General features: G+C 28.2%; 1 protein-coding gene across 1 annotated transcript in view; it reads right to left on the reverse strand.

The window, feature by feature from the left end:
- LOC111421647 (free fatty acid receptor 4-like) overlaps positions 1 to 25,866 on the reverse strand; it is a 47,288-nt gene extending 21,422 nt beyond the window's left edge. Inside the window, exon 1 of the mRNA XM_071199444.1 lies at positions 25,547 to 25,866. The gene's annotated coding sequence lies outside the window, so the exon portion shown is untranslated. The remainder of the gene's footprint in view (positions 1 to 25,546) is intronic.

Below are 25,866 nucleotides of genomic sequence, written 5' to 3' on the forward strand. Positions count from 1 at the left end.
GAAAATTTCGAAAAGGTGACAATTAGATGAAATCGTGGTTTTACATCTTGTTGATAGAGGAAGAATGAGAAATTCTGAACGTTTTAGAAAAAAAGTTTTAGTATAAAAGTTGTAGCAAATTTTATTCTTAATAATATTGCTCTTTTACACTTTTGCTCTCAGATGTAACATTATAGAGAAAATTTCGAAAAGGTGACAATTAGACGAAATCGTGGTTTTGCATCTTGTTGGTAGGGGATGAATGAGAAATTCGGAACGTTTTAGAGAAAAAGTTTTAGTATAAAAATTGTAGCAAATGTCATTCTTAACAATATTGCTCTTTTACACTTTTGCTCTCAAATGTAAAATTATAGAGAAAATTTCGAAAAGGTGACAATTAGATGAAATCGTGGTTTTGCATCTTGTTGGTAGAGGACGAATGAGAAATTCGGAACGCTTTAGAAAAAAAATTTTAGTATAAAAGTTGTAGCAAATTTCATTCTTAACAATATTGCTCTTTTACACTTTTGCTCTCAGATGTAAAATTATAGACAACATTTCGAAAAGGTGGCAATTAGATGAAATCGTGGTTTTGCATCTTGTTGGTAGAGGACGAATGAGAAATTCGGATCGTTTTAGAAAAAAAGTTTTAGTATAAAAGTTGTAGCAAATTTCATTCTTAACAATATTGCTCTTTTACACTTTTGCTCTCAGATGTAAAATTATAGAGAAAATTTCGAAAAGGTGACAATTAGATGAAATCGTGGTTTTGCATCTTGTTGGTAGAGGACGAATGAGAAATTCGGAACGCTTTAGAAAAAAAATTTTAGTATAAAAGTTGTAGCAAATTTCATTCTTAACAATATTGCTCTTTTACACTTTTGCTCTCAGATGTAAAATTATAGACAACATTTCGAAAAGGTGGCAATTAGATGAAATCGTGGTTTTGCATCTTGTTGGTAGAGGATGAATGAGAAATTCGGAACGTTTTAGAAAAAAAGTTTTAGTATAAAAGTTGTAGCAAACTTCATTCTTAACAATATTGCTCTTTTACACTTTTGCTCTCAGATGTAAAATTATAGAGAAAATTTCGAAAAGGTGACAATTAGATGAAATCGTGGTTTGGCATCTTGTTGGTAGAGGATGAATGAGAAATTCGGAACGTTTTAGAGAAAAAGTTTTTGTATAAAAGTTGTAGCAAATTTCATTCTTAACAATATTACTCTTTTACACTTTTGCTCTCAGATGTAAAATTATAGAGAAAATTTCGAAAAGGTGACAATTAGATGAAATCGTGGTTTTGCATCTTGTTGGTAGAGGATGAATGAGAAATTCTGAACGTTTTAGAAAAAAAGTTTTAATATAAAAGTTGTAGCAAATTTTATTCTTAACAAGATTTCTCTCTTATGCTTTTGCTCTCAAATGCTTAATTATGGAGAAAAATACGAAAAAGCGAAAATTTTATGAAATCGTGGTATTACCTCCTGTTATTGGTAAAGGAAGGAATTCTGAACGTTTTAGAAAAAAGTTTTAGTATAAAAGTTGTAGCAAATTTCATTCTTAACAATATTGCTCTTTTACACTTTTGCTCTCAGATGTAAAATTATAGAGAAAATTTCGAAAAGGTGACAATTAGATGAAATCGTGGTTTTACATCTTGTTGATAGAGGAAGAATGAGAAATTCTGAACGTTTTAGAAAAAAAGTTTTAGTATAAAAGTTGTAGCAAATTTTATTCTTAATAATATTGCTCTTTTACACTTTTGCTCTCAGATGTAACATTATAGAGAAAATTTCGAAAAGGTGACAATTAGACGAAATCGTGGTTTTGCATCTTGTTGGTAGGGGATGAATGAGAAATTCGGAACGTTTTAGAGAAAAAGTTTTAGTATAAAAATTGTAGCAAATTTCATTCTTAACAATATTGCTCTTTTACACTTTTGCTCTCAAATGTAAAATTATAGAGAAAATTTCGAAAAGGTGACAATTAGATGAAATCGTGGTTTTGCATCTTGTTGGTAGAGGACGAATGAGAAATTCGGAACGCTTTAGAAAAAAAATTTTAGTATAAAAGTTGTAGCAAATTTCATTCTTAACAATATTGCTCTTTTACACTTTTGCTCTCAGATGTAAAATTATAGACAACATTTCGAAAAGGTGGCAATTAGATGAAATCGTGGTTTTGCATCTTGTTGGTAGAGGACGAATGAGAAATTCGGATCGTTTTAGAAAAAAAGTTTTAGTATAAAAGTTGTAGCAAATTTCATTCTTAACAATATTGCTCTTTTACACTTTTGCTCTCAGATGTAAAATTATAGAGAAAATTTCGAAAAGGTGACAATTAGATGAAATCGTGGTTTTGCATCTTGTTGGTAGAGGACGAATGAGAAATTCGGAACGCTTTAGAAAAAAAATTTTAGTATAAAAGTTGTAGCAAATTTCATTCTTAACAATATTGCTCTTTTACACTTTTGCTCTCAGATGTAAAATTATAGACAACATTTCGAAAAGGTGGCAATTAGATGAAATCGTGGTTTTGCATCTTGTTGGTAGAGGATGAATGAGAAATTCGGAACGTTTTAGAAAAAAAGTTTTAGTATAAAAGTTGTAGCAAACTTCATTCTTAACAATATTGCTCTTTTACACTTTTGCTCTCAGATGTAAAATTATAGAGAAAATTTCGAAAAGGTGACAATTAGATGAAATCGTGGTTTTGCATCTTGTTGGTAGAGGATGAATGTGAAATTCGGAACGTTTTAGAGAAAAAGTTTTTGTATAAAAGTTGTAGCAAATTTCATTCTTAACAAGATATCTCTCTTGTGCTTTTGCTCTCAGATGTAAAATTATAGAGAAAATTTCGAAAAGGTGACAATTAGACGAAATCGTGGTTTCGCATCTTGTTGGTAGAGGATGAATGAGAAATTCGGAACGTTTTAGAAAAAAAGTTTTAGCATAAAAGTTGTAGCAAATTTCATTCCTAACAATATTGCTCTTTTACACTTTTGCTCTCAGATGTAAAATTATAGAGAAAATTTCGAAAAGGTGACAATTAGATGAAATCGTGGTTTTGCATCTTGTTGGTAGAGGATGAATGAGATATTCGGAACGTTTTAGAAAAAATGTTTTATAATAAAAGTTGTAGCAAATTTCATTCTTAACAATATTGCTCTTTTACACTTTTGCTCTCATGTCAGATGTAAAATTATAGAGAAAATTTCGAAAAGGTGACAATTAGATGAAATCGTGGTTTTGCATCTTGTTGGTAGAGAATGAATGAGAAATTCGGAACGTTTTAGAGAAAAAGTTTTAGTATAAAAGTTGTAGCAAATTTCATTCTTAACAATATTGCTCTTTTACACTTTTGCTCTCAGATGTAAAATTATAGAGAAAATTTCGAAAAGGTGACAATTAGATGAAATCGTGGTTTTGCATCTTGTTAGTAGAGAATGAATGAGAAATTCGGAACGTTTTAGAAAAATAGTTTTATAATAAAAGTTGTAGCAAATTTCATTCTTAACAATATTGCTCTTTTACACTTTTACTCTCAGATGTAAAATTATAGAGAAAATTTCGAAAAGGTGACAATTAGATGAAATCGTGGTTTTGCATCTTGTTAGTAGAGGATGAATGAGAAATTCGGAACGCTTTACAAAAAAAGTTTTAGTATAAAAGTTGTAGCAAATTTTATTCTTAACAATATTGCTCTTTTACACTTTTGCTCTCAGATGTAAAATTATAGAGAAAATTTCGAAAAGGTGACAATTAGATGAAATCGTGGTTTGGCATCTTGTTGGTAGAGGATGAATGAGAAATTCGAAACGTTTTAGAGAAAAAGTTTTAGTATAAAAGTTGTAGCAAATTTCATTCTTAACAATATTGCTCTTTTACACTTTTGCTCTCAGATGTAAAATTATAGAGAAAATTTCGAAAAGGTGACAATTAGATGAAATCGTGGTTTGGCATCTTGTTGGTAGAGGATGAATGAGAAATTCGGAACGTTTTAGAGAAAAAGTTTTCGTATAAAAGTTGTAGCAAATTTCATTCTTAACAATATCGCTCTTTTACACTTTTGCTCTGAGATGTAAAATTATAGAGAAAATTTCGAAAAGGTGACAATTAGATGAAATCGTGGTTTTGCATCTTGTTGGTAGAGGATGAATGAGAAATTCGGGACGTTTTAGAGAAAAAGCTTTAGTATAAAAGTTGTAGCAAATTTCATTCTTAACAATATTGCTCTTTTACACTTTTGCTCTCAGATGTAAAATTATAGAGAAAATTTCGAAAAGGTGACAATTAGATGAAATCGTGGTTTCGCATTTTGTTGGTAGAGGACGAATGAGAAATTCGGATCGTTTTAGAAAAAAAGTTTTAGCATAAAAGTTGTAGCAAATTTCATTCCTAACAATATTGCTCTTTTACACTTTTGCTCTCAGATGTAAAATTATAGAGAAAATTTCGAAAAGGTGACAATTAGACGAAACCGTGGTTTTGCATCTTGTTGGTAGAGGAAGAATGAGAAAGTCGGAACGTGTTAGAAAAAAAACTTTTATTATAAAAGTTGTAGCAAATTTCATTCTTAACAATATTGCTCTTTTACACTTTTGCTCTCAGATGTAAAATTATAGAGAAAATTTCGAAAAGGTGACAATTAGATGAAATCGTGGTTTTGCATCTTGTTGGTAGAGGATGAATGAGAAATTCGGAACGTTTTAGAAGAAAAGTTTTAGTATAAAAGTTGTAGCAAATTTCATTCTTAACAATATTGTTCTTTTACACTTTTGCTCTCAGATGTAAAATTATAGAGAAAATTTCGAAAAGGTGATAATTAGATGAAATCGTGGTTTGGCATCTTGTTGGTAGAGGATGAATGAGAAATTCGGAACGTTTTAGAAAAATAGTTTTCGTACAAAAGTTGTAGCAAATTTCATTCTTAACAATATTGCTCTTTTACACTTTTGCTCTCAGATGTAGAATTATAGAGAAAATTTCGAAAAGGTGACAATTAGATGAAATCGTGGTTTGGCATCTTGTTGGTAGAGGATGAATGAGAAATTCGGAACGTTTTAGAAAAATAGTTTTCGTACAAAAGTTGTAGCAAATTTCATTCTTAACAATATTGCTCTTTTACACTTTTACTCTCAGATGTAAAATTATAGAGAAAATTTCGAAAAGGTGACAATTAGATGAAATCGTGGTTTTGCATCTTGTTGGTAGAGGATGAATGAGAAATTCGGAACGTTTTAGAAAAAAAGTTTTAGTATAAAAGTTGTAGCAAATTTCATTCTTAACAATATTGCTCTTTTACACTTTTGCTCTCAGATGTAAAATTATAGAGAAAATTTCGAAAAGGTGACAATTAGATGAAATCGTGGTTTGGCATCTTGTTGGTAGAGGATTAATGAGAAATTCGGAACGTTTTAGAGAAAAAGTTTTTGTATAAAAGTTGTAGCAAATTTCATTCTTAACAATATTACTCTTTTACACTTTTGCTCTCAGATGTAAAATTATAGAGAAAATTTCGAAAAGGTGACAATTAGATGAAATCGTGGTTTTGCATCTTGTTGGTAGAGGATGAATGAGAAATTCTGAACGTTTTAGAAAAAAAGTTTTAATATAAAAGTTGTAGCAAATTTTATTCTTAACAAGATTTCTCTCTTATGCTTTTGCTCTCAAATGCTTAATTATGGAGAAAAATACGAAAAAGCGAAAATTTTATGAAATCGTGGTATTACCTCCTGTTATTGGTAAAGGAAGGAATTCTGAACGTTTTAGAAAAAAGTTTTAGTATAAAAGTTGTAGCAAATTTCATTCTTAACAATATTGCTCTTTTACACTTTTGCTCTCAGATGTAAAATTATAGAGAAAATTTCGAAAAGGTGACAATTAGATGAAATCGTGGTTTTACATCTTGTTGATAGAGGAAGAATGAGAAATTCTGAACGTTTTAGAAAAAAAGTTTTAGTATAAAAGTTGTAGCAAATTTTATTCTTAATAATATTGCTCTTTTACACTTTTGCTCTCAGATGTAACATTATAGAGAAAATTTCGAAAAGGTGACAATTAGACGAAATCGTGGTTTTGCATCTTGTTGGTAGGGGATGAATGAGAAATTCGGAACGTTTTAGAGAAAAAGTTTTAGTATAAAAATTGTAGCAAATGTCATTCTTAACAATATTGCTCTTTTACACTTTTGCTCTCAAATGTAAAATTATAGAGAAAATTTCGAAAAGGTGACAATTAGATGAAATCGTGGTTTTGCATCTTGTTGGTAGAGGACGAATGAGAAATTCGGAACGCTTTAGAAAAAAAATTTTAGTATAAAAGTTGTAGCAAATTTCATTCTTAACAATATTGCTCTTTTACACTTTTGCTCTCAGATGTAAAATTATAGACAACATTTCGAAAAGGTGGCAATTAGATGAAATCGTGGTTTTGCATCTTGTTGGTAGAGGACGAATGAGAAATTCGGATCGTTTTAGAAAAAAAGTTTTAGTATAAAAGTTGTAGCAAATTTCATTCTTAACAATATTGCTCTTTTACACTTTTGCTCTCAGATGTAAAATTATAGAGAAAATTTCGAAAAGGTGACAATTAGATGAAATCGTGGTTTTGCATCTTGTTGGTAGAGGACGAATGAGAAATTCGGAACGCTTTAGAAAAAAAATTTTAGTATAAAAGTTGTAGCAAATTTCATTCTTAACAATATTGCTCTTTTACACTTTTGCTCTCAGATGTAAAATTATAGACAACATTTCGAAAAGGTGGCAATTAGATGAAATCGTGGTTTTGCATCTTGTTGGTAGAGGATGAATGAGAAATTCGGAACGTTTTAGAAAAAAAGTTTTAGTATAAAAGTTGTAGCAAACTTCATTCTTAACAATATTGCTCTTTTACACTTTTGCTCTCAGATGTAAAATTATAGAGAAAATTTCGAAAAGGTGACAATTAGATGAAATCGTGGTTTTGCATCTTGTTGGTAGAGGATGAATGTGAAATTCGGAACGTTTTAGAGAAAAAGTTTTAGCATAAAAGTTGTAGCAAATTTCATTCCTAACAATATTGCTCTTTTACACTTTTGCTCTCAGATGTAAAATTATAGAGAAAATTTCGAAAAGGTGACAATTAGATGAAATCGTGGTTTTGCATCTTGTTGGTAGAGGATGAATGAGAAATTCGGAACGTTTTAGAAAAAATGTTTTAGCATAAAAGTTGTAGCAAATTTCATTCCTAACAATATTGCTCTTTTACACTTTTGCTCTCATGTCAGATGTAAAATTATAGATAAAATTTCGAAAAGGTGACAATTAGATGAAATCGTGGTTTTGCATCTTGTTGGTAGAGAATGAATGAGAAATTCGGAACGTTTTAGAGAAAAAGTTTTAGTATAAAAGTTGTAGCAAATTTCATTCTTAACAATATTGCTCTTTTACACTTTTGCTCTCAGATGTAAAATTATAGAGAAAATTTCGAAAAGGTGACAATTAGATGAAATCGTGGTTTTGCATCTTGTTGGTAGAGAATGAATGAGAAATTCGGAACGTTTTAGAAAAATAGTTTTATAATAAAAGTTGTAGCAAATTTCATTCTTAACAATATTGCTCTTTTACACTTTTACTCTCAGATGTAAAATTATAGAGAAAATTTCGAAAAGGTGACAATTAGATGAAATCGTGGTTTGGCATCTTGTTGGTAGAGGATGAATGAGAAATTCGGAACGTTTTAGAAAAATAGTTTTCGTACAAAAGTTGTAGCAAATTTCATTCTTAACAATATTGCTCTTTTACACTTTTGCTCTCAGATGTAGAATTATAGAGAAAATTTCGAAAAGGTGACAATTAGATGAAATCGTGGTTTGGCATCTTGTTGGTAGAGGATGAATGAGAAATTCGGAACGTTTTAGAAAAATAGTTTTCGTACAAAAGTTGTAGCAAATTTCATTCTTAACAATATTGCTCTTTTACACTTTTGCTCTCAGATGTAGAATTATAGAGAAAATTTCGAAAAGGTGACAATTAGATGAAATCGTGGTTTGGCATCTTGTTGGTAGAGGATGAATGAGAAATTCGGAACGTTTTAGAAAAATAGTTTTCGTACAAAAGTTGTAGCAAATTTCATTCTTAACAATATTGCTCTTTTACACTTTTACTCTCAGATGTAAAATTATAGAGAAAATTTCGAAAAGGTGACAATTAGATGAAATCGTGGTTTTGCATCTTGTTGGTAGAGGATGAATGAGAAATTCGGAACGTTTTAGAAAAAAAGTTTTAGTATAAAAGTTGTAGCAAATTTCATTCTTAACAATATTGCTCTTTTACACTTTTGCTCTCAGATGTAGAATTATAGAGAAAATTTCGAAAAGGTGACAATTAGATGAAATCGTGGTTTGGCATCTTGTTGGTAGAGGATGAATGAGAAATTCGGAACGTTTTAGAAAAATAGTTTTCGTACAAAAGTTGTAGCAAATTTCATTCTTAACAATATTGCTCTTTTACACTTTTGCTCTCAGATGTAGAATTATAGAGAAAATTTCGAAAAGGTGACAATTAGATGAAATCGTGGTTTGGCATCTTGTTGGTAGAGGATGAATGAGAAATTCGGAACGTTTTAGAAAAATAGTTTTCGTACAAAAGTTGTAGCAAATTTCATTCTTAACAATATTGCTCTTTTACACTTTTGCTCTCAGATGTAGAATTATAGAGAAAATTTCGAAAAGGTGACAATTAGATGAAATCGTGGTTTGGCATCTTGTTGGTAGAGGATGAATGAGAAATTCGGAACGTTTTAGAAAAATAGTTTTCGTACAAAAGTTGTAGCAAATTTCATTCTTAACAATATTGCTCTTTTACACTTTTGCTCTCAGATGTAGAATTATAGAGAAAATTTCGAAAAGGTGACAATTAGATGAAATCGTGGTTTGGCATCTTGTTGGTAGAGGATGAATGAGAAATTCGGAACGTTTTAGAAAAATAGTTTTCGTACAAAAGTTGTAGCAAATTTCATTCTTAACAATATTGCTCTTTTACACTTTTACTCTCAGATGTAAAATTATAGAGAAAATTTCGAAAAGGTGACAATTAGATGAAATCGTGGTTTTGCATCTTGTTGGTAGAGGATGAATGAGAAATTCGGAACGTTTTAGAAAAAAAGTTTTAGTATAAAAGTTGTAGCAAATTTCATTCTTAACAATATTGCTCTTTTACACTTTTGCTCTCAGATGTAGAATTATAGAGAAAATTTCGAAAAGGTGACAATTAGATGAAATCGTGGTTTGGCATCTTGTTGGTAGAGGATGAATGAGAAATTCGGAACGTTTTAGAAAAATAGTTTTCGTACAAAAGTTGTAGCAAATTTCATTCTTAACAATATTGCTCTTTTACACTTTTGCTCTCAGATGTAGAATTATAGAGAAAATTTCGAAAAGGTGACAATTAGATGAAATCGTGGTTTTGCATCTTGTTGGTAGAGGACGAATGAGAAATTCGGAACGCTTTAGAAAAAAAATTTTAGTATAAAAGTTGTAGCAAATTTCATTCTTAACAATATTGCTCTTTTACACTTTTGCTCTCAGATGTAAAATTATAGACAACATTTCGAAAAGGTGGCAATTAGATGAAATCGTGGTTTTGCATCTTGTTGGTAGAGGATGAATGAGAAATTCGGAACGTTTTAGAAAAAAAGTTTTAGTATAAAAGTTGTAGCAAACTTCATTCTTAACAATATTGCTCTTTTACACTTTTGCTCTCAGATGTAAAATTATAGAGAAAATTTCGAAAAGGTGACAATTAGATGAAATCGTGGTTTTGCATCTTGTTGGTAGAGGATGAATGTGAAATTCGGAACGTTTTAGAGAAAAAGTTTTAGCATAAAAGTTGTAGCAAATTTCATTCCTAACAATATTGCTCTTTTACACTTTTGCTCTCAGATGTAAAATTATAGAGAAAATTTCGAAAAGGTGACAATTAGATGAAATCGTGGTTTTGCATCTTGTTGGTAGAGGATGAATGAGAAATTCGGAACGTTTTAGAAAAAATGTTTTAGCATAAAAGTTGTAGCAAATTTCATTCCTAACAATATTGCTCTTTTACACTTTTGCTCTCATGTCAGATGTAAAATTATAGATAAAATTTCGAAAAGGTGACAATTAGATGAAATCGTGGTTTTGCATCTTGTTGGTAGAGAATGAATGAGAAATTCGGAACGTTTTAGAGAAAAAGTTTTAGTATAAAAGTTGTAGCAAATTTCATTCTTAACAATATTGCTCTTTTACACTTTTGCTCTCAGATGTAAAATTATAGAGAAAATTTCGAAAAGGTGACAATTAGATGAAATCGTGGTTTTGCATCTTGTTGGTAGAGAATGAATGAGAAATTCGGAACGTTTTAGAAAAATAGTTTTATAATAAAAGTTGTAGCAAATTTCATTCTTAACAATATTGCTCTTTTACACTTTTACTCTCAGATGTAAAATTATAGAGAAAATTTCGAAAAGGTGACAATTAGATGAAATCGTGGTTTGGCATCTTGTTGGTAGAGGATGAATGAGAAATTCGGAACGTTTTAGAAAAATAGTTTTCGTACAAAAGTTGTAGCAAATTTCATTCTTAACAATATTGCTCTTTTACACTTTTGCTCTCAGATGTAGAATTATAGAGAAAATTTCGAAAAGGTGACAATTAGATGAAATCGTGGTTTGGCATCTTGTTGGTAGAGGATGAATGAGAAATTCGGAACGTTTTAGAAAAATAGTTTTCGTACAAAAGTTGTAGCAAATTTCATTCTTAACAATATTGCTCTTTTACACTTTTGCTCTCAGATGTAGAATTATAGAGAAAATTTCGAAAAGGTGACAATTAGATGAAATCGTGGTTTGGCATCTTGTTGGTAGAGGATGAATGAGAAATTCGGAACGTTTTAGAAAAATAGTTTTCGTACAAAAGTTGTAGCAAATTTCATTCTTAACAATATTGCTCTTTTACACTTTTACTCTCAGATGTAAAATTATAGAGAAAATTTCGAAAAGGTGACAATTAGATGAAATCGTGGTTTTGCATCTTGTTGGTAGAGGATGAATGAGAAATTCGGAACGTTTTAGAAAAAAAGTTTTAGTATAAAAGTTGTAGCAAATTTCATTCTTAACAATATTGCTCTTTTACACTTTTGCTCTCAGATGTAGAATTATAGAGAAAATTTCGAAAAGGTGACAATTAGATGAAATCGTGGTTTGGCATCTTGTTGGTAGAGGATGAATGAGAAATTCGGAACGTTTTAGAAAAATAGTTTTCGTACAAAAGTTGTAGCAAATTTCATTCTTAACAATATTGCTCTTTTACACTTTTGCTCTCAGATGTAGAATTATAGAGAAAATTTCGAAAAGGTGACAATTAGATGAAATCGTGGTTTGGCATCTTGTTGGTAGAGGATGAATGAGAAATTCGGAACGTTTTAGAAAAATAGTTTTCGTACAAAAGTTGTAGCAAATTTCATTCTTAACAATATTGCTCTTTTACACTTTTGCTCTCAGATGTAGAATTATAGAGAAAATTTCGAAAAGGTGACAATTAGATGAAATCGTGGTTTGGCATCTTGTTGGTAGAGGATGAATGAGAAATTCGGAACGTTTTAGAAAAATAGTTTTCGTACAAAAGTTGTAGCAAATTTCATTCTTAACAATATTGCTCTTTTACACTTTTGCTCTCAGATGTAGAATTATAGAGAAAATTTCGAAAAGGTGACAATTAGATGAAATCGTGGTTTGGCATCTTGTTGGTAGAGGATGAATGAGAAATTCGGAACGTTTTAGAAAAATAGTTTTCGTACAAAAGTTGTAGCAAATTTCATTCTTAACAATATTGCTCTTTTACACTTTTGCTCTCAGATGTAGAATTATAGAGAAAATTTCGAAAAGGTGACAATTAGATGAAATCGTGGTTTGGCATCTTGTTGGTAGAGGATGAATGAGAAATTCGGAACGTTTTAGAAAAATAGTTTTCGTACAAAAGTTGTAGCAAATTTCATTCTTAACAATATTGCTCTTTTACACTTTTACTCTCAGATGTAAAATTATAGAGAAAATTTCGAAAAGGTGACAATTAGATGAAATCGTGGTTTTGCATCTTGTTGGTAGAGGATGAATGAGAAATTCGGAACGTTTTAGAAAAAAAGTTTTAGTATAAAAGTTGTAGCAAATTTCATTCTTAACAATATTGCTCTTTTACACTTTTGCTCTCAGATGTAGAATTATAGAGAAAATTTCGAAAAGGTGACAATTAGATGAAATCGTGGTTTGGCATCTTGTTGGTAGAGGATGAATGAGAAATTCGGAACGTTTTAGAAAAATAGTTTTCGTACAAAAGTTGTAGCAAATTTCATTCTTAACAATATTGCTCTTTTACACTTTTGCTCTCAGATGTAGAATTATAGAGAAAATTTCGAAAAGGTGACAATTAGATGAAATCGTGGTTTGGCATCTTGTTGGTAGAGGATGAATGAGAAATTCGGAACGTTTTAGAAAAATAGTTTTCGTACAAAAGTTGTAGCAAATTTCATTCTTAACAATATTGCTCTTTTACACTTTTGCTCTCAGATGTAGAATTATAGAGAAAATTTCGAAAAGGTGACAATTAGATGAAATCGTGGTTTGGCATCTTGTTGGTAGAGGATGAATGAGAAATTCGGAACGTTTTAGAAAAATAGTTTTCGTACAAAAGTTGTAGCAAATTTCATTCTTAACAATATTGCTCTTTTACACTTTTACTCTCAGATGTAAAATTATAGAGAAAATTTCGAAAAGGTGACAATTAGATGAAATCGTGGTTTTGCATCTTGTTGGTAGAGGATGAATGAGAAATTCGGAACGTTTTAGAAAAAAAGTTTTAGTATAAAAGTTGTAGCAAATTTCATTCTTAACAATATTGCTCTTTTACACTTTTGCTCTCAGATGTAAAATTATAGAGAAAATTTCGAAAAGGTGACAATTAGACGAAATCGTGGTTTTGCATCTTGTTGCTAGAGGAAGAATGAGAAATTTGGAACGTTTTAGAAAAAAAGTTTTAGTATAAAAGTTGTAGCAAATTTCATTCTTAACAATATTGCTCTTTTACACTTTTGCTCTCAGATGTAAAATTATAGAGAAAATTTCGAAAAGGTGACAATTAGTTGACATCGTGGTTTTGCATCTTCTTGGTAGAGGATGAATGAGAAATTGGGAACGTTTTAGAGAAAAAGTTTTAGTATAAAAATTGTAGCAAATTTCATTCTTAACAATATTGCTCTTTTACACTTTTGCTCTCAGATGTAAAATTATAGAGAAAATTTCGAAAAGGTGACAATTAGATGAAATCGTGGTTTGGCATCTTGTTGCTAGAGGAAGAATGAGAAATTCGGAACGTTTTAGAAAAAATGTTTTAGTATAAAAGTTGTAGCAAATTTTATTCTCAACAATATTGCTCTTTCACATTTTTGCGCTTACCATTAAATTCATAAATATCGAGAAAAATTCGTAAAGGTGAAATTTAGATGAAAATATGGTTTTACATCTTATTGTTGGTAGAGCTGGGATTCGGAACATTTTAGAAAAAATATGATAAAATATTGCTCTCTTACTCGTTTGGTATCAGATGCAAAAATATCAAGAAAAATTGGGGACTAACTTCTATAGGTCAGTGGTGAAGGATTTAAAATCTTCTTTTACATTTTAAAACTAACCTTCCTTTTTTGGCACTGAGGCCCAAACATAGATATTTCAAATTCTTGATTTTAGGTATTAAAAAGGAACTTCATTAAATAAATTAAATTTTGATTGAGATTTTTTTAAAATTTTTCGTTGAAAAAGTTATTGACACACTTTTTAATCTCTATACAAAGGAACAATTGAGGGTTATTTACCCGGCATATTTTTGAACAACCTGAAAACTGGATAACTAGGACACCTAATAATAGCCCGATAATAATCGATTAGTTTAAATTTTTCAAAATAAATTCTATAATTTCAGAAAATTAGTGATACATTTATAACCACAATGCATTTTAATTCCAAACAATTTTAACCCAACCTGTTTACATCCTGTTACTCACACTTAATCAGCATAATTTAATTATTCATGATAAAGTGAAATGAAATTTTAACATTATTATATCCTTTTACGTCAACATTTTCATATAAAAAAATTATTTTTATAAAAGATGTAGAATTTCAAACGAACTCTTATTAGTCAGCAACATTTTCTGTACTTATATTAAGCGGGAAAAAGAAGGAGAGATACTCGAAAACATGTCATAATTGATACTATATTGCTCTGTAAGCATTATTGCGAAATGAACGGAATTTGTATACACAAGACAACCTCAATGCTGTAAGCAAGTGGTTCAGGGAAAAACAACGCCGAAAGAAAGAAAATAAACATCACCGAGGGTCTACAATGTCTACATAGTGCATGTTTATTTATAATAAACGTTGATATTTTCATTTTGTGTAAATTTTAAAAGAATTTTAATTAAAAGTGTGTTAATTTGTATGAGTCAGAAGTTTTAACACAAAAAAGTTTGTAGACTTTTAGCACTTAGAAAAGTCCATTCTAACATAACTAACAATTCAAAAACTAAATTAATAAAATTATAGTGACCTTAATATTTCAACCATATTTATCAGAATTTATTTATAATTATCGTCGGTGGTGGAGCCAAATACTTTAATGTATCTACCAATTGCAAGTTGTTGTAATTTATTCGTGTATTAGGAATATTTTTTATTCATAATGTCTTTCTTAGTAAATCATTGATGTACTTCAAAACTGTCGGCTTGATGTTATTATGTTGATAGATTTCATGAGGTGATTCTGCCTTAATGAACGTTACAATTCTTCCAAAAGCAAATTGAATATTCAACCTATATGTTGAATATAGGTTATGCCACGCTGAAGATAGGTTATGTCAAATTTAAAGTATCTATGATAAACAATTACTTTATAAAAAAAATTTAAAATCACCTATTTAATTTGACATTTCTTGAAAGTTTCATCAAAAAAAAGATTGATTTCTGCAAAACGGTTAGGATTTAAGCAATGAAACTTTTTGAGGTTATAAAGGAATGTTTGAAGATAGGTTATGCCAAATTTAAAATTTCCACGATAAACAATTATTTTATAAAAATTTTTGAAATCACCTATTTAATTTGACGTTTCTTGAAAGTCTCATTATCAAAAAAGATTGATTTCTCCAAAACGGCTAGGATTTGAGAAAGGAAACTTTTTGAGGTTATAAAGGAATGTTTGAAGATAGGTTATGCCAAATTTAAAGTTTCCACGATAAACAATTATTCTATAAAAAAATTTTGAAATCACCTATTTAATTTGACGTTTCTTGAAACTTTCATTATCAAAAAAAATTGTTTTCTCCGAAACGGTTAGGATTTGAGAAATGAAACTTTTTGAGGTTATAAAGGAATGTTTGAAGATAGGTTATGCCAAATTTAAAGTTTCCATGATAAAGAATTATTTTATAAAAAATTTTTGAAATCACCTATTTAATTTGACGTTTCTTGAAAGTCTCATTATCAAAAAAAATTGATTTCTCTAAAACGGTTAGGATTTAAGCAATGAAACTTTTTGAGGTTATAAAGGAATGTTTGAAGATAGGTTATGCCAAATTTAAAGTTTCCATGATAAAGAATTATTTTATAAAAAAATTTTGAAATCACCTATTTAATTTGACGTTTCTTGAAAGTCTCATTATCAAAAAAAATTGATTTCTCTAAAACGGTAAGGATTTAAGCAATGAAACTTTTTGAGGTTATAAAGGAATGTTTGAAGATAGGTTATGCCAAATTTAAAGTTTCCATGATAAAGAATTATTTTATAAAAAATTTTTGAAATCACCTATTCAATTTGACGTTTCTTGAAAGTCTCATTATCAAAAAAGATTGATTTCTCCAAAACGGTTAGGATTTGAGAAATGAAACTTTTTGAGGTTATAAAGGAATGCTTGAAGATAGGTTATGCCAAATTTAAAGTTTCCATGATAAAGAATTATTTTATAAAAAATTTTTGAAATCACCTATTTAATTTGACGTTTCTTGAAAGTCTCATTATCAAAAAAGATTGATTTCTGCAAAACGGTTAGGATTTGAGAAATGAAACTTTTTGAGGTTATAAAGGAATGCTTGAAGATAGGTTATGCCAAATTTAAAGTTTCCATGATAAAGAAATATTTTATAAAAAATTTTTGAAATCACCTATTTAATTTGACGTTTCTTAAAAGTCTCATTATAAAAAAAGATTGATTTCTCCGAAACGGTTAGGATTTGAGAAATGAAACTTTTTGAGGTTATAAAGGAATGTTTGAAGATAGGTTATGCCAAATTTAAAGTTTCCATGATAAAGAATTATTTTATAAAAAATTTTTGAAATCACCTATTTAATTTGACGTTTCTTGAAAGTCTCATTATCAAAAAAGATTGATTTCTCCAAAACGGCTAGGATTTGAGAAAGGAAACTTCTTGAGGTTATAAAGGAATGTTTGAAGATAGGTTATGCCAAATTCAAAGTTTCCATGATAAAGAATTATTTTATAAAAAATTTTTGAAATCACCTATTTAATTTGACGTTTCTTGAAAGTCTCATTATCAAAAAAAATTGATTTCTCTAAAACGGTTAGGATTTAAGCAATGAAACTTTTTGAGGTTATAAAGGAATGTTTGAAGATAGGTTATGCCAAATTTAAAGTTTCCATGATAAAGAATTATTTTATAAAAAATTTTTGAAATCACCTATTTAATTTGACGTTTCTTGAAAGTCTCATTATCAAAAAAGATTGATTTCTCCAAAACGGCTAGGATTTGAGAAAGGAAACTTCTTGAGGTTATAAAGGAATGTTTGAAGATAGGTTATGCCAAATTCAAAGTTTCCATGATAAAGAATTATTTTATAAAAAATTTTTGAAATCACCTATTTAATTTGACGTTTCTTGAAAGTCTCATTATCAAAAAAGATTGATTTCTCCGAAACGGTTAGGATTTGAGAAATGAAACTTTTTGAGGTTGTAAAGGAATGTTTGAAGATAGGTTATGCCAAATTTAAAATTTCCACGATAAACAATTATTTTATAAAAAAATTTTGAAATCACCTATTTAATTTGACGTTTCTTGAAAGACTCATTATCAAAAAAAATTGATTTCTCCAAAACGGTTAGGATTTAAGCAATGAAACTTTTTGAGGTTATAAAGGAATGTTTGAAGATATGTTATGCCAAATTTAAAGTTTCCACGATAAAGAATTATTTTATAAAAATTTTTTGAAATCACCTATTTAATTTGACGTTTCTTGAAAGTCTCATTATCAAAAAAGATTGATTTCTCCAAAACGGTTAGGATTTGAGAAATGAAACTTTTTGAGGTTATAAAGGAATGCTTGAAGATAGGTTATGCCAAATTTAAAGTTTCCGTGATAAATAATTATTTTATAAAAAATTGTTGAATTAACTTATTTAATTTGACATTTCTTGAAAGTCTCATTATCAAAAAAGATTGATTTCTCCAAAACGGTTAGGATTTGAAAAATGAAACTTTTTGAGGTTATAAAGGAATGTTTGAAGATAGGTTATGCCAAATTTAAAGTTTCCATGATAAAGTATTATTTTATAAAAAATTGTTGAAATCACCTATTTAATTTGACGTTTCTTGAAAGTTTCATTATCAAAAAAGATTGATTTCTCCGAAACGGTTAGGATTTGAGAAATGAAAGTTTATGAGGTTATAAAGGAATGTTTGAAGATAGGTTATGCCAAATTTAAAGTTTCCATGATAAAGAATTATTTTAGAAAAAATTTTTGAAATCACCTATTTAATTTGACGTTTCTTGAAAGTCTCATTATCAAAAATAATTGATTTCTCTAAAACGGTTAGGATTTAAGCAATGAAACTTTTTGAGGTTATAAAGGAATGTTTGAAGATAGGTTATGCCAAATTTAAAGTTTCCATGATAAAGAATTATTTTAGAAAAAATTTTTGAAATCATCTATTTAATTTGACGTTTCTTGAAAGTCTCATTATCAAAAAAGATTGATTTCTGCAAAACGGTTAGGATTTGAGAAATGAAACTTTTTGAGGTTATAAAGGAATGTTTGAAGATAGGTTATGCCAAATTCAAAGTTTCCATGATAAAGAATTATTTTATAAAAAATTTTTGAAATCACCTATTTAATTTGACGTTTCTTGAAAGTCTCATTATCAAAAAAGATTGATTTCTCCGAAACGGTTAGGATTTGAGAAATGAAACTTTTTGAGGTTGTAAAGGAATGTTTGAAGATAGGTTATGCCAAATTTAAAATTTCCACGATAAACAATTATTTTATAAAAAAATTTTGAAATCACCTATTTAATTTGACGTTTCTTGAAAGACATTATCAAAAAAAATTGATTTCTCCAAAACGGTTAGGATTTAAGCAATGAAACTTTTTGAGGTTATAAAGGAATGTTTGAAGATAGGTTATGCCAAATTTAAAGTTTCCATGATAAAGAATTATTTTATAAAAAATTTTTGAAATCACCTATTTGATTTGACGTTTCTTGAAAGTCTCATTATCAAAAAAGATTGATTTCTCCGATACGGTTAGGGTTTGAGAAATGAAACTTTTTGAGGTTATAAAGGAATGTTTGAAGATAGGTTATGCCAAATTTAAAGTTTCCATGATAAAGAATTATTTTATAAAAAATTTTTGAAATCACCTATTCAATTTGACGTTTCTTGAAAGTCTCATTATCAAAAAAAATTGATTTCTCCGATACGGTTAGGATTTGAGAAATGAAACTTTTTGAGGTTATAAAGGAATGTTTGAAGATAGGTTATGCCAAATTTAAAGTTTCCATGATAAAGAATTATTTTATAAAAATTTATTGGAATTACATATTTAATTTGACGTTTTTTGAAAGACTCATTATCAAAAAAGATTGATTTCTCCAAAACGGTTAGGATTTGAGAAATGAAACTTTTTGAGGTTATAAAGGAATGTTTGAAGATAGGTTATGCCAAATTTAAAGTTTCCGTGATAAAGAATTATTTTATAAAAAAATTTTTAAATCACCTATTTAATTTGACGTTTCTTGAAAGTCTCATTATCAAAAAAGATTGATTTCTCCGAAACGGTTAGGATTTGAGAAATGAAACTTTTTGAGGTTATAAAGGAATGTTTGAAGATAGGTTATGCCAAATTTAAAATTTCCACGATAAACAATTATTTTATAAAAAATTTTTGAAATCACCTATTTAATTTGACGTTTCTTGAAAGTCTCATTATCAAAAAGATTGATTTCTCCAAAACGGTTAGGATTTGAGAAATAAAACTTTTTGAGGTTATAAAGTAATGTTTGAAGATAGGTTATGCCAAATTTAAAGTTTCCATGATAAAGAATTATTTTATAAAATATTTTTGAAATCACCTATTTAATTTGACGTTTCTTGAAAGTCTCATTATCAAAAAAGATTGATTTCTCCGAAACGGTTAGGATTTGAGAAATGAAACTTTTTGAGGTTATAAAGGAATGTTTGAAGATAGATTTTGCCAAATTTAAAGTTTCCGTGATAAATAATTATTTTATAAAAAATTGTTGAAATCACCTATTTAATTTGACGTTTCTTGAAAGTCTCATTATCAAAAGAGATTGATTTCTCCGAAACGGTTAGGATTTGAGAAATGAAACTTTTTGAGGTTATAAATTAATGTTTGAAGATAGGTTATGCCAAATTTAAAGTTTCCATGATAAAGAATTATTTTATAAAAAATTGTTGAAATCACCTATTTAATTTGACGTTTCTTGAAAGTCTCATTATCAAAAAAGATTGATTTCTCCGAAACGGTTAGGATTTAAGAAATGAAACTTTTTGAGGTTATAAAGGAATGTTTGAAGATAGGTTACGCCAAATTTAAAGTTTCCATGATAAAGTATTATTTTATAAAAAATTTTGAAATCACCTATTTAATTTGACGTTTCTTGAAAGTCTCATTATCAAAAAAGATTCGATTTCTTCAAAACGGTTAGGATTTGAGAAATGAAACCTTTTGAGGTTATAAAGGAATGTTTGAAGATAGGTTACGCCAAATTTAAAGTTTCCATGATAAAGTATTATTTTATAAAAAATTGTTGAAATTACCTATTTAATTTGACGTTTCTTGAAATTCTCATTAACAAAAAAGATTGATTTCTCCAAAACGGTTAGGATTTGAGAAATGAAACTTTTTGAGGTTATAAAGGAATGTTTGAAGATAGGTTATGCCAAATTTAAAGTTTCCATGATAAAGAATTATTTTATAAAAAATTTTTGAAATCACCTATTAATTTGACGTTTCTTGAAAGTCTCATTATCAAATAAGATTGATTTCTCCAAAACGGTTAGGATTTGAGAAATGAAACTTTTTGAGGTTATAAAGGAATGTTTGAAGATAGGTTATGCCAAATTTAAAATTTTCACGATAAACAATTATTTTATAAAAAATTTTTGAAATCACCTATTTAATTTGACGTTTCTTGAAAGTCTCATTATCAAAAAAGATTGATTTCTCCAAAACGGTTAGGATTTGAGAAATAAAACTTTTTGAAGTTATAAAGGAATGTTTGAAGATAGGTTATGCCAAATTTAAAATTTCCACGATAAACAATTATTTTATAAAAAATTTTTGAAATCACCTATTTAATTTGATGTTTCTTGAAAGTCTCATTATCAAAAAAGATTGATTTCTCCGAAACGGTTAGGATTTGGGAAATGAAACTTTTTGAGGTTATAAAGAAATGTTTGAAGATAGGTTATGCCAAGTTTAAAGTTTCCACGAGAAGCAATTATTTTATAAACAAATTTTGAAATCACCTATTTAATTTGAAGTTTCTTGAAAGTCTCATTATCAAAAAAGATTGATTTCTGCAAAACGGTTAGGATTTGAGAAATGAAACTTTTTGAGGTTATAAAGGAATGTTTGAAGATAGGTTATGCCAAATTTAAAGTTTCCATGATAAAGAATTATTTTATAAAAAATTTTTGAAATCACCTATTTAATTTGACGTTTCTTGAAAGTCTCATTATCAAAAAAGATTGATTTCTCCAAAACGGCTAGGATTTGAGAAATGAAACTTTTTGAGGTTATAAAGGAATGTTTGAAGATAGGTTATGCCAAATTTAAAGTTTCCATAAGAAAGATTATTTTATAAAAAATTGTTGAAATCACCTATTTAATTTGACGTTTCTTAAAAGTCTCATCAACAAAAAAAGATTGATTTCTCCAAAACGGTTAGGATTTAAGCAATGAAACTTTTTGAGGTTATAAAGAAATGTTTGAAGATAGGTTATGCCAAATTTAAAGTTTCCGTGATAAATAATTATTTTATAAAAAATTGTTGAAATCACCTATTTAATTTGACGTTTCTTGAAAGTCTCATTATCAAAAAAGATTGATTTTTCCAAAACGGTTAGGATTTGGGAAATGAAACTTTTTGAGGTTATAAAGGAATGTTTGAAGATAGGTTATGCCAAATTTAAAGTTTCCACGATAAACAATTATTTTATAAAAAATTTTTGAAATTACCTGTTTAATTTGACGTTTCTTGAAAGTCTCATTATCAAAAAAGATTGATTTCTCCGAAACGGTTAGGATTTGAGAAATGAAACTTTTTGAGGTTATAAAGGAATGTTTGAAGATAGGTTATGCCAAATTTAAAGTTTCCACGATAAAGAATTATTTTATAACAAATTTTTGAAATCACCTATTTAATTTGACGTTTCTTGAAAGTCTCATTATCAAAAAAGATTGATTTCTCCAAAACGGTTAAGATTTGAGAAATTAAACTTTTTGAGGTTATAAAGGAACGTTTCAAGATAGGTTATGCCAAATTTAAAGTTTCCATGATAAAGTATTATTTTATAAAAAATTGTTGAAATCACCTATTTAATTTGACGTTTCTTGAAAGTCTCATTATCAAAAAAGATTGATTTCTCCGAAACGGTTAGGACTTGAGAAATGAAACTTTTTGAGGTTATAAAGGAATGTTTGAAGATAGGTTATGCCAAATTTAAAGTTTCCATGATAAAGAATTATTTTATAAAAAAAATTTTAAATCACCTATTCAATTTGACGTTTCTTGAATGTCTCATTATCAAAAAAGATTGATTTCGCCGAAACGGTTAGAATTTGAGAAATGAAACTTTTTGAGGTTATAAAGGAATGTTTGAAGATAGGTTATGCCAAATTTAAAGTTTCCATGATAAAGAATTATTTTATAAAAAATTTTTGAAATCACCTATTTAATTTGACGTTTTTTGAATGTATCATTATCAAAAAGGATTGATTTCTCCGAAACGGTTAGGATTTGAGAAATGAAACTTTTTGAGGTTATAAAGGAATGTTTGAAGATAGGTTGTGCCAAATTTAAAGTTTCCATGATAAAGAATTATTTTATAAAAAAATTTTTAAATCACCTATTTAATTTGACGTTTCTTGAAAGTCTCATCAACAAAAAAGATTGATTTCTCCAAAACGGTTAGGGTTTGAGAAATGACACTTTTTGAGGTTATAAAGGAATGTTTGAAGATAGGTTATGCCAAATTTAAAATTTCCACGATAAACAATTATTTTATAAAAAATTTTTGAAATCACCTATTTAATTTGACGTTTCTTGAAAGTCTCATTATCAAAAAAGATTGATTTCTCCGAAACGGTTAGGATTTGGGAAATGAAACTTTTTGAGGTTATAAAGAAATGTTTGAAGATAGGTTATGCCAAGTTTAAAGTTTCCACGAGAAGCAATTATTTTATAAACAAATTTTGAAATCACCTATTTAATTTGAAGTTTCTTGAAAGTCTCATTATCAAAAAAGATTGATTTCTGCAAAACGGTTAGGATTTGAGAAATGAAACTTTTTGAGGTTATAAAGGAATGTTTGAAGATAGGTTATGCCAAATTTAAAGTTTCCATGATAAAGAATTATTTTATAAAAAATTTTTGAAATCACCTATTTAATTTGACGTTTCTTGAAAGTCTCATTATCAAAAAAGATTGATTTCTCCAAAACGGCTAGGATTTGAGAAATGAAACTTTTTGAGGTTATAAAGGAATGTTTGAAGATAGGTTATGCCAAATTTAAAGTTTCCATAAGAAAGAATTATTTTATAAAAAATTGTTGAAATCACCTATTTAATTTGACGTTTCTTAAAAGTCTCATCAACAAAAAAAGATTGATTTCTCCAAAACGGTTAGGATTTAAGCAATGAAACTTTTTGAGGTTATAAAGAAATGTTTGAAGATAGGTTATGCCAAATTTAAAGTTTCCGTGATAAATAATTATTTTATAAAAAATTGTTGAAATCACCTATTTAATTTGACGTTTCTTGAAAGTCTCATTATCAAAAAAGATTGATTTTTCCAAAACGGTTAGGATTTGGGAAATGAAACTTTTTGAGGTTATAAAGGAATGTTTGAAGATAGGTTATGCCAAATTTAAAGTTTCCACGATAAACAATTATTTTATAAAAAATTTTTGAAATTACCTGTTTAATTTGACGTTTCTTGAAAGTCTCATTATCAAAAAAGATTGATTTCTCCGAAACGGTTAGGATTTGAGAAATGAAACTTTTTGAGGTTATAAAGGAATGTTTGAAGATAGGTTATGCCAAATTTAAAGTTTCCACGATAAAGAATTATTTTATAACAAATTTTTGAAATCACCTATTTAATTTGACGTTTCTTGAAAGTCTCATTATCAAAAAAGATTGATTTCTCCAAAACGGTTAAGATTTGAGAAATTAAACTTTTTGAGGTTATAAAGGAACGTTTCAAGATAGGTTATGCCAAATTTAAAGTTTCCATGATAAAGTATTATTTTATAAAAAATTGTTGAAATCACCTATTTAATTTGACGTTTCTTGAAAGTCTCATTATCAAAAAAGATTGATTTCTCCGAAACGGTTAGGACTTGAGAAATGAAACTTTTTGAGGTTATAAAGGAATGTTTGAAGATAGGTTATGCCAAATTTAAAGTTTCCATGATAAAGAATTATTTTATAAAAAATTTTTGAAATCACCTATTTAATTTGACGTTTCTTGAAAGTCTCCTTATCAAAAAAGATTGATTTCTCCGAAACGGTTAGGATTTGAGAAATGAAACTTTTTGAGGTTATAAAGGAATGTTTGAAGATAGGTTATGCCAAATTTAAAGTTTCCGTGATAAATAATTATTTTATAAAAAAATTTTGAAATCACCTATTTAATTTGACGTTTCTTGAAAGTCTCATTATCAAAAAAGATTGATTTCTCCGAAACGGTTAGGATTTGAGAAATGAAACTTTTTGAGGTTATAAAGGAATGTTTGAAGATAGGTTATGCCAAATTTAAAGTTTCCACCATAAAGAATTATTTTATAAAAAATTTTTGAAATCACCTATTTAATTTGACGTTTCTTGAAAGTCTCATTATCAAAAAAAATGGATTTCTCCAAAACGGTTAGGATTTAAGCAATGAAACTTTTTGAGGTTATAAAGGAATGTTTGAAGATAGGTTATGCCAAATTTAAAGTTTCCATGATAAAGAATTATTTTATAAAAAATTTTATAATTTAATTTGACGTTTCTTGAAAGTCTCATTATCAAAAAAGATTGATTTTTCCAAAACGGTTAGGATTTAAGCAATGAAACTTTTTGAGGTTATAAAGGAATGTTTGAAGATAGGTTATGCCAAATTTAAAGTTTCCACCATAAAGAATTATTTTATAAAAAATTTTTGAAGTCACCTATTTAATTTGACGTTTCTTGAAAGTCTCATTATCAAAAAAAATGGATTTCTCCAAAACGGTTAGGATTTAAGCAATGAAACTTTTTGAGGTTATAAAGGAATGTTTGAAGATAGGTTATGCCAAATTTAAAGTTTCCATGATAAAGAATTATTTTATAAAAAATTTTATAATTTAATTTGACGTTTCTTGAAAGTCTCATTATCAAAAAAGATTGATTTTTCCAAAACGGTTAGGATTTGAGAAATGAAACTTTTTGAGGTTATAAAGGAATGTTTGAAGATAGGTTATGCCAAATTTAAAGTTTCCACGATAAATAATTATTTTATAAAAAATGTTTGAAGTTACCGACCTATTTAATTTGAAGTTTGTTTAAAGTGACGTTAATTTACTTTGTAATTTCAAAACAATGTTGTTGATTGATTTAATAGTTAAATTAAAAGATAACATGATCATGATTGAGCGTAACCTTCAATATCGATGGAGCAATTAGATAAGTGAAGGTATCATCTTCCAAGTTTAACAAAATTAGTTAAATCGATCTATTTTAACCTAGATTATTAGATAATTAGTTAGGTACAATTTTATTTTTACATTTTAAACCAAATAATCATTATATAAAGAAACTCTCGGATTAATTCTTAAATGAATCACGAATTATCTCACTTCTTAGAAAATCTTTCTTTGTATCAAAACTATTAATTTTATTTCAAGGTAAACTTATAAAATTGAGCACAATCTCAACAAGTGGAAATGAACAAGTTGAACAAACAAAACATTTTTCCTTTTGTATTCAGCGAGCACTTACCCTAATTAGATTTGGCCGTTGAAAGAGAACATTTCGGTAAAAAACAAGAGTACATGTTCCCTAGATGAAATTCTGCGGACGAGTTCGAGTTCGAAATGATCCTGAAACACGTGCAACTTCACCGCAGCACAACTTCAACGAGACTGTGCCGGCTTGCACGTTGTGAATAGAAGCGTTACTTTGAAGCATGCGTTTTGAAGCGCTTCGATTGTCTTTCTAATATAGTTTTGAGTTACACTTTTTATTCACTTTGTTATATTTTACTCATTTATTCTTTTAATTAAGTGATTAATTTGATTTATTAATTTTTTTGTTCAAGA

Source organism: Onthophagus taurus, chromosome 10, assembly GCF_036711975.1.
Source record: "Onthophagus taurus isolate NC chromosome 10, IU_Otau_3.0, whole genome shotgun sequence".
In the NCBI taxonomy this organism is placed as follows: domain Eukaryota; kingdom Metazoa; phylum Arthropoda; class Insecta; order Coleoptera; family Scarabaeidae; genus Onthophagus; species Onthophagus taurus.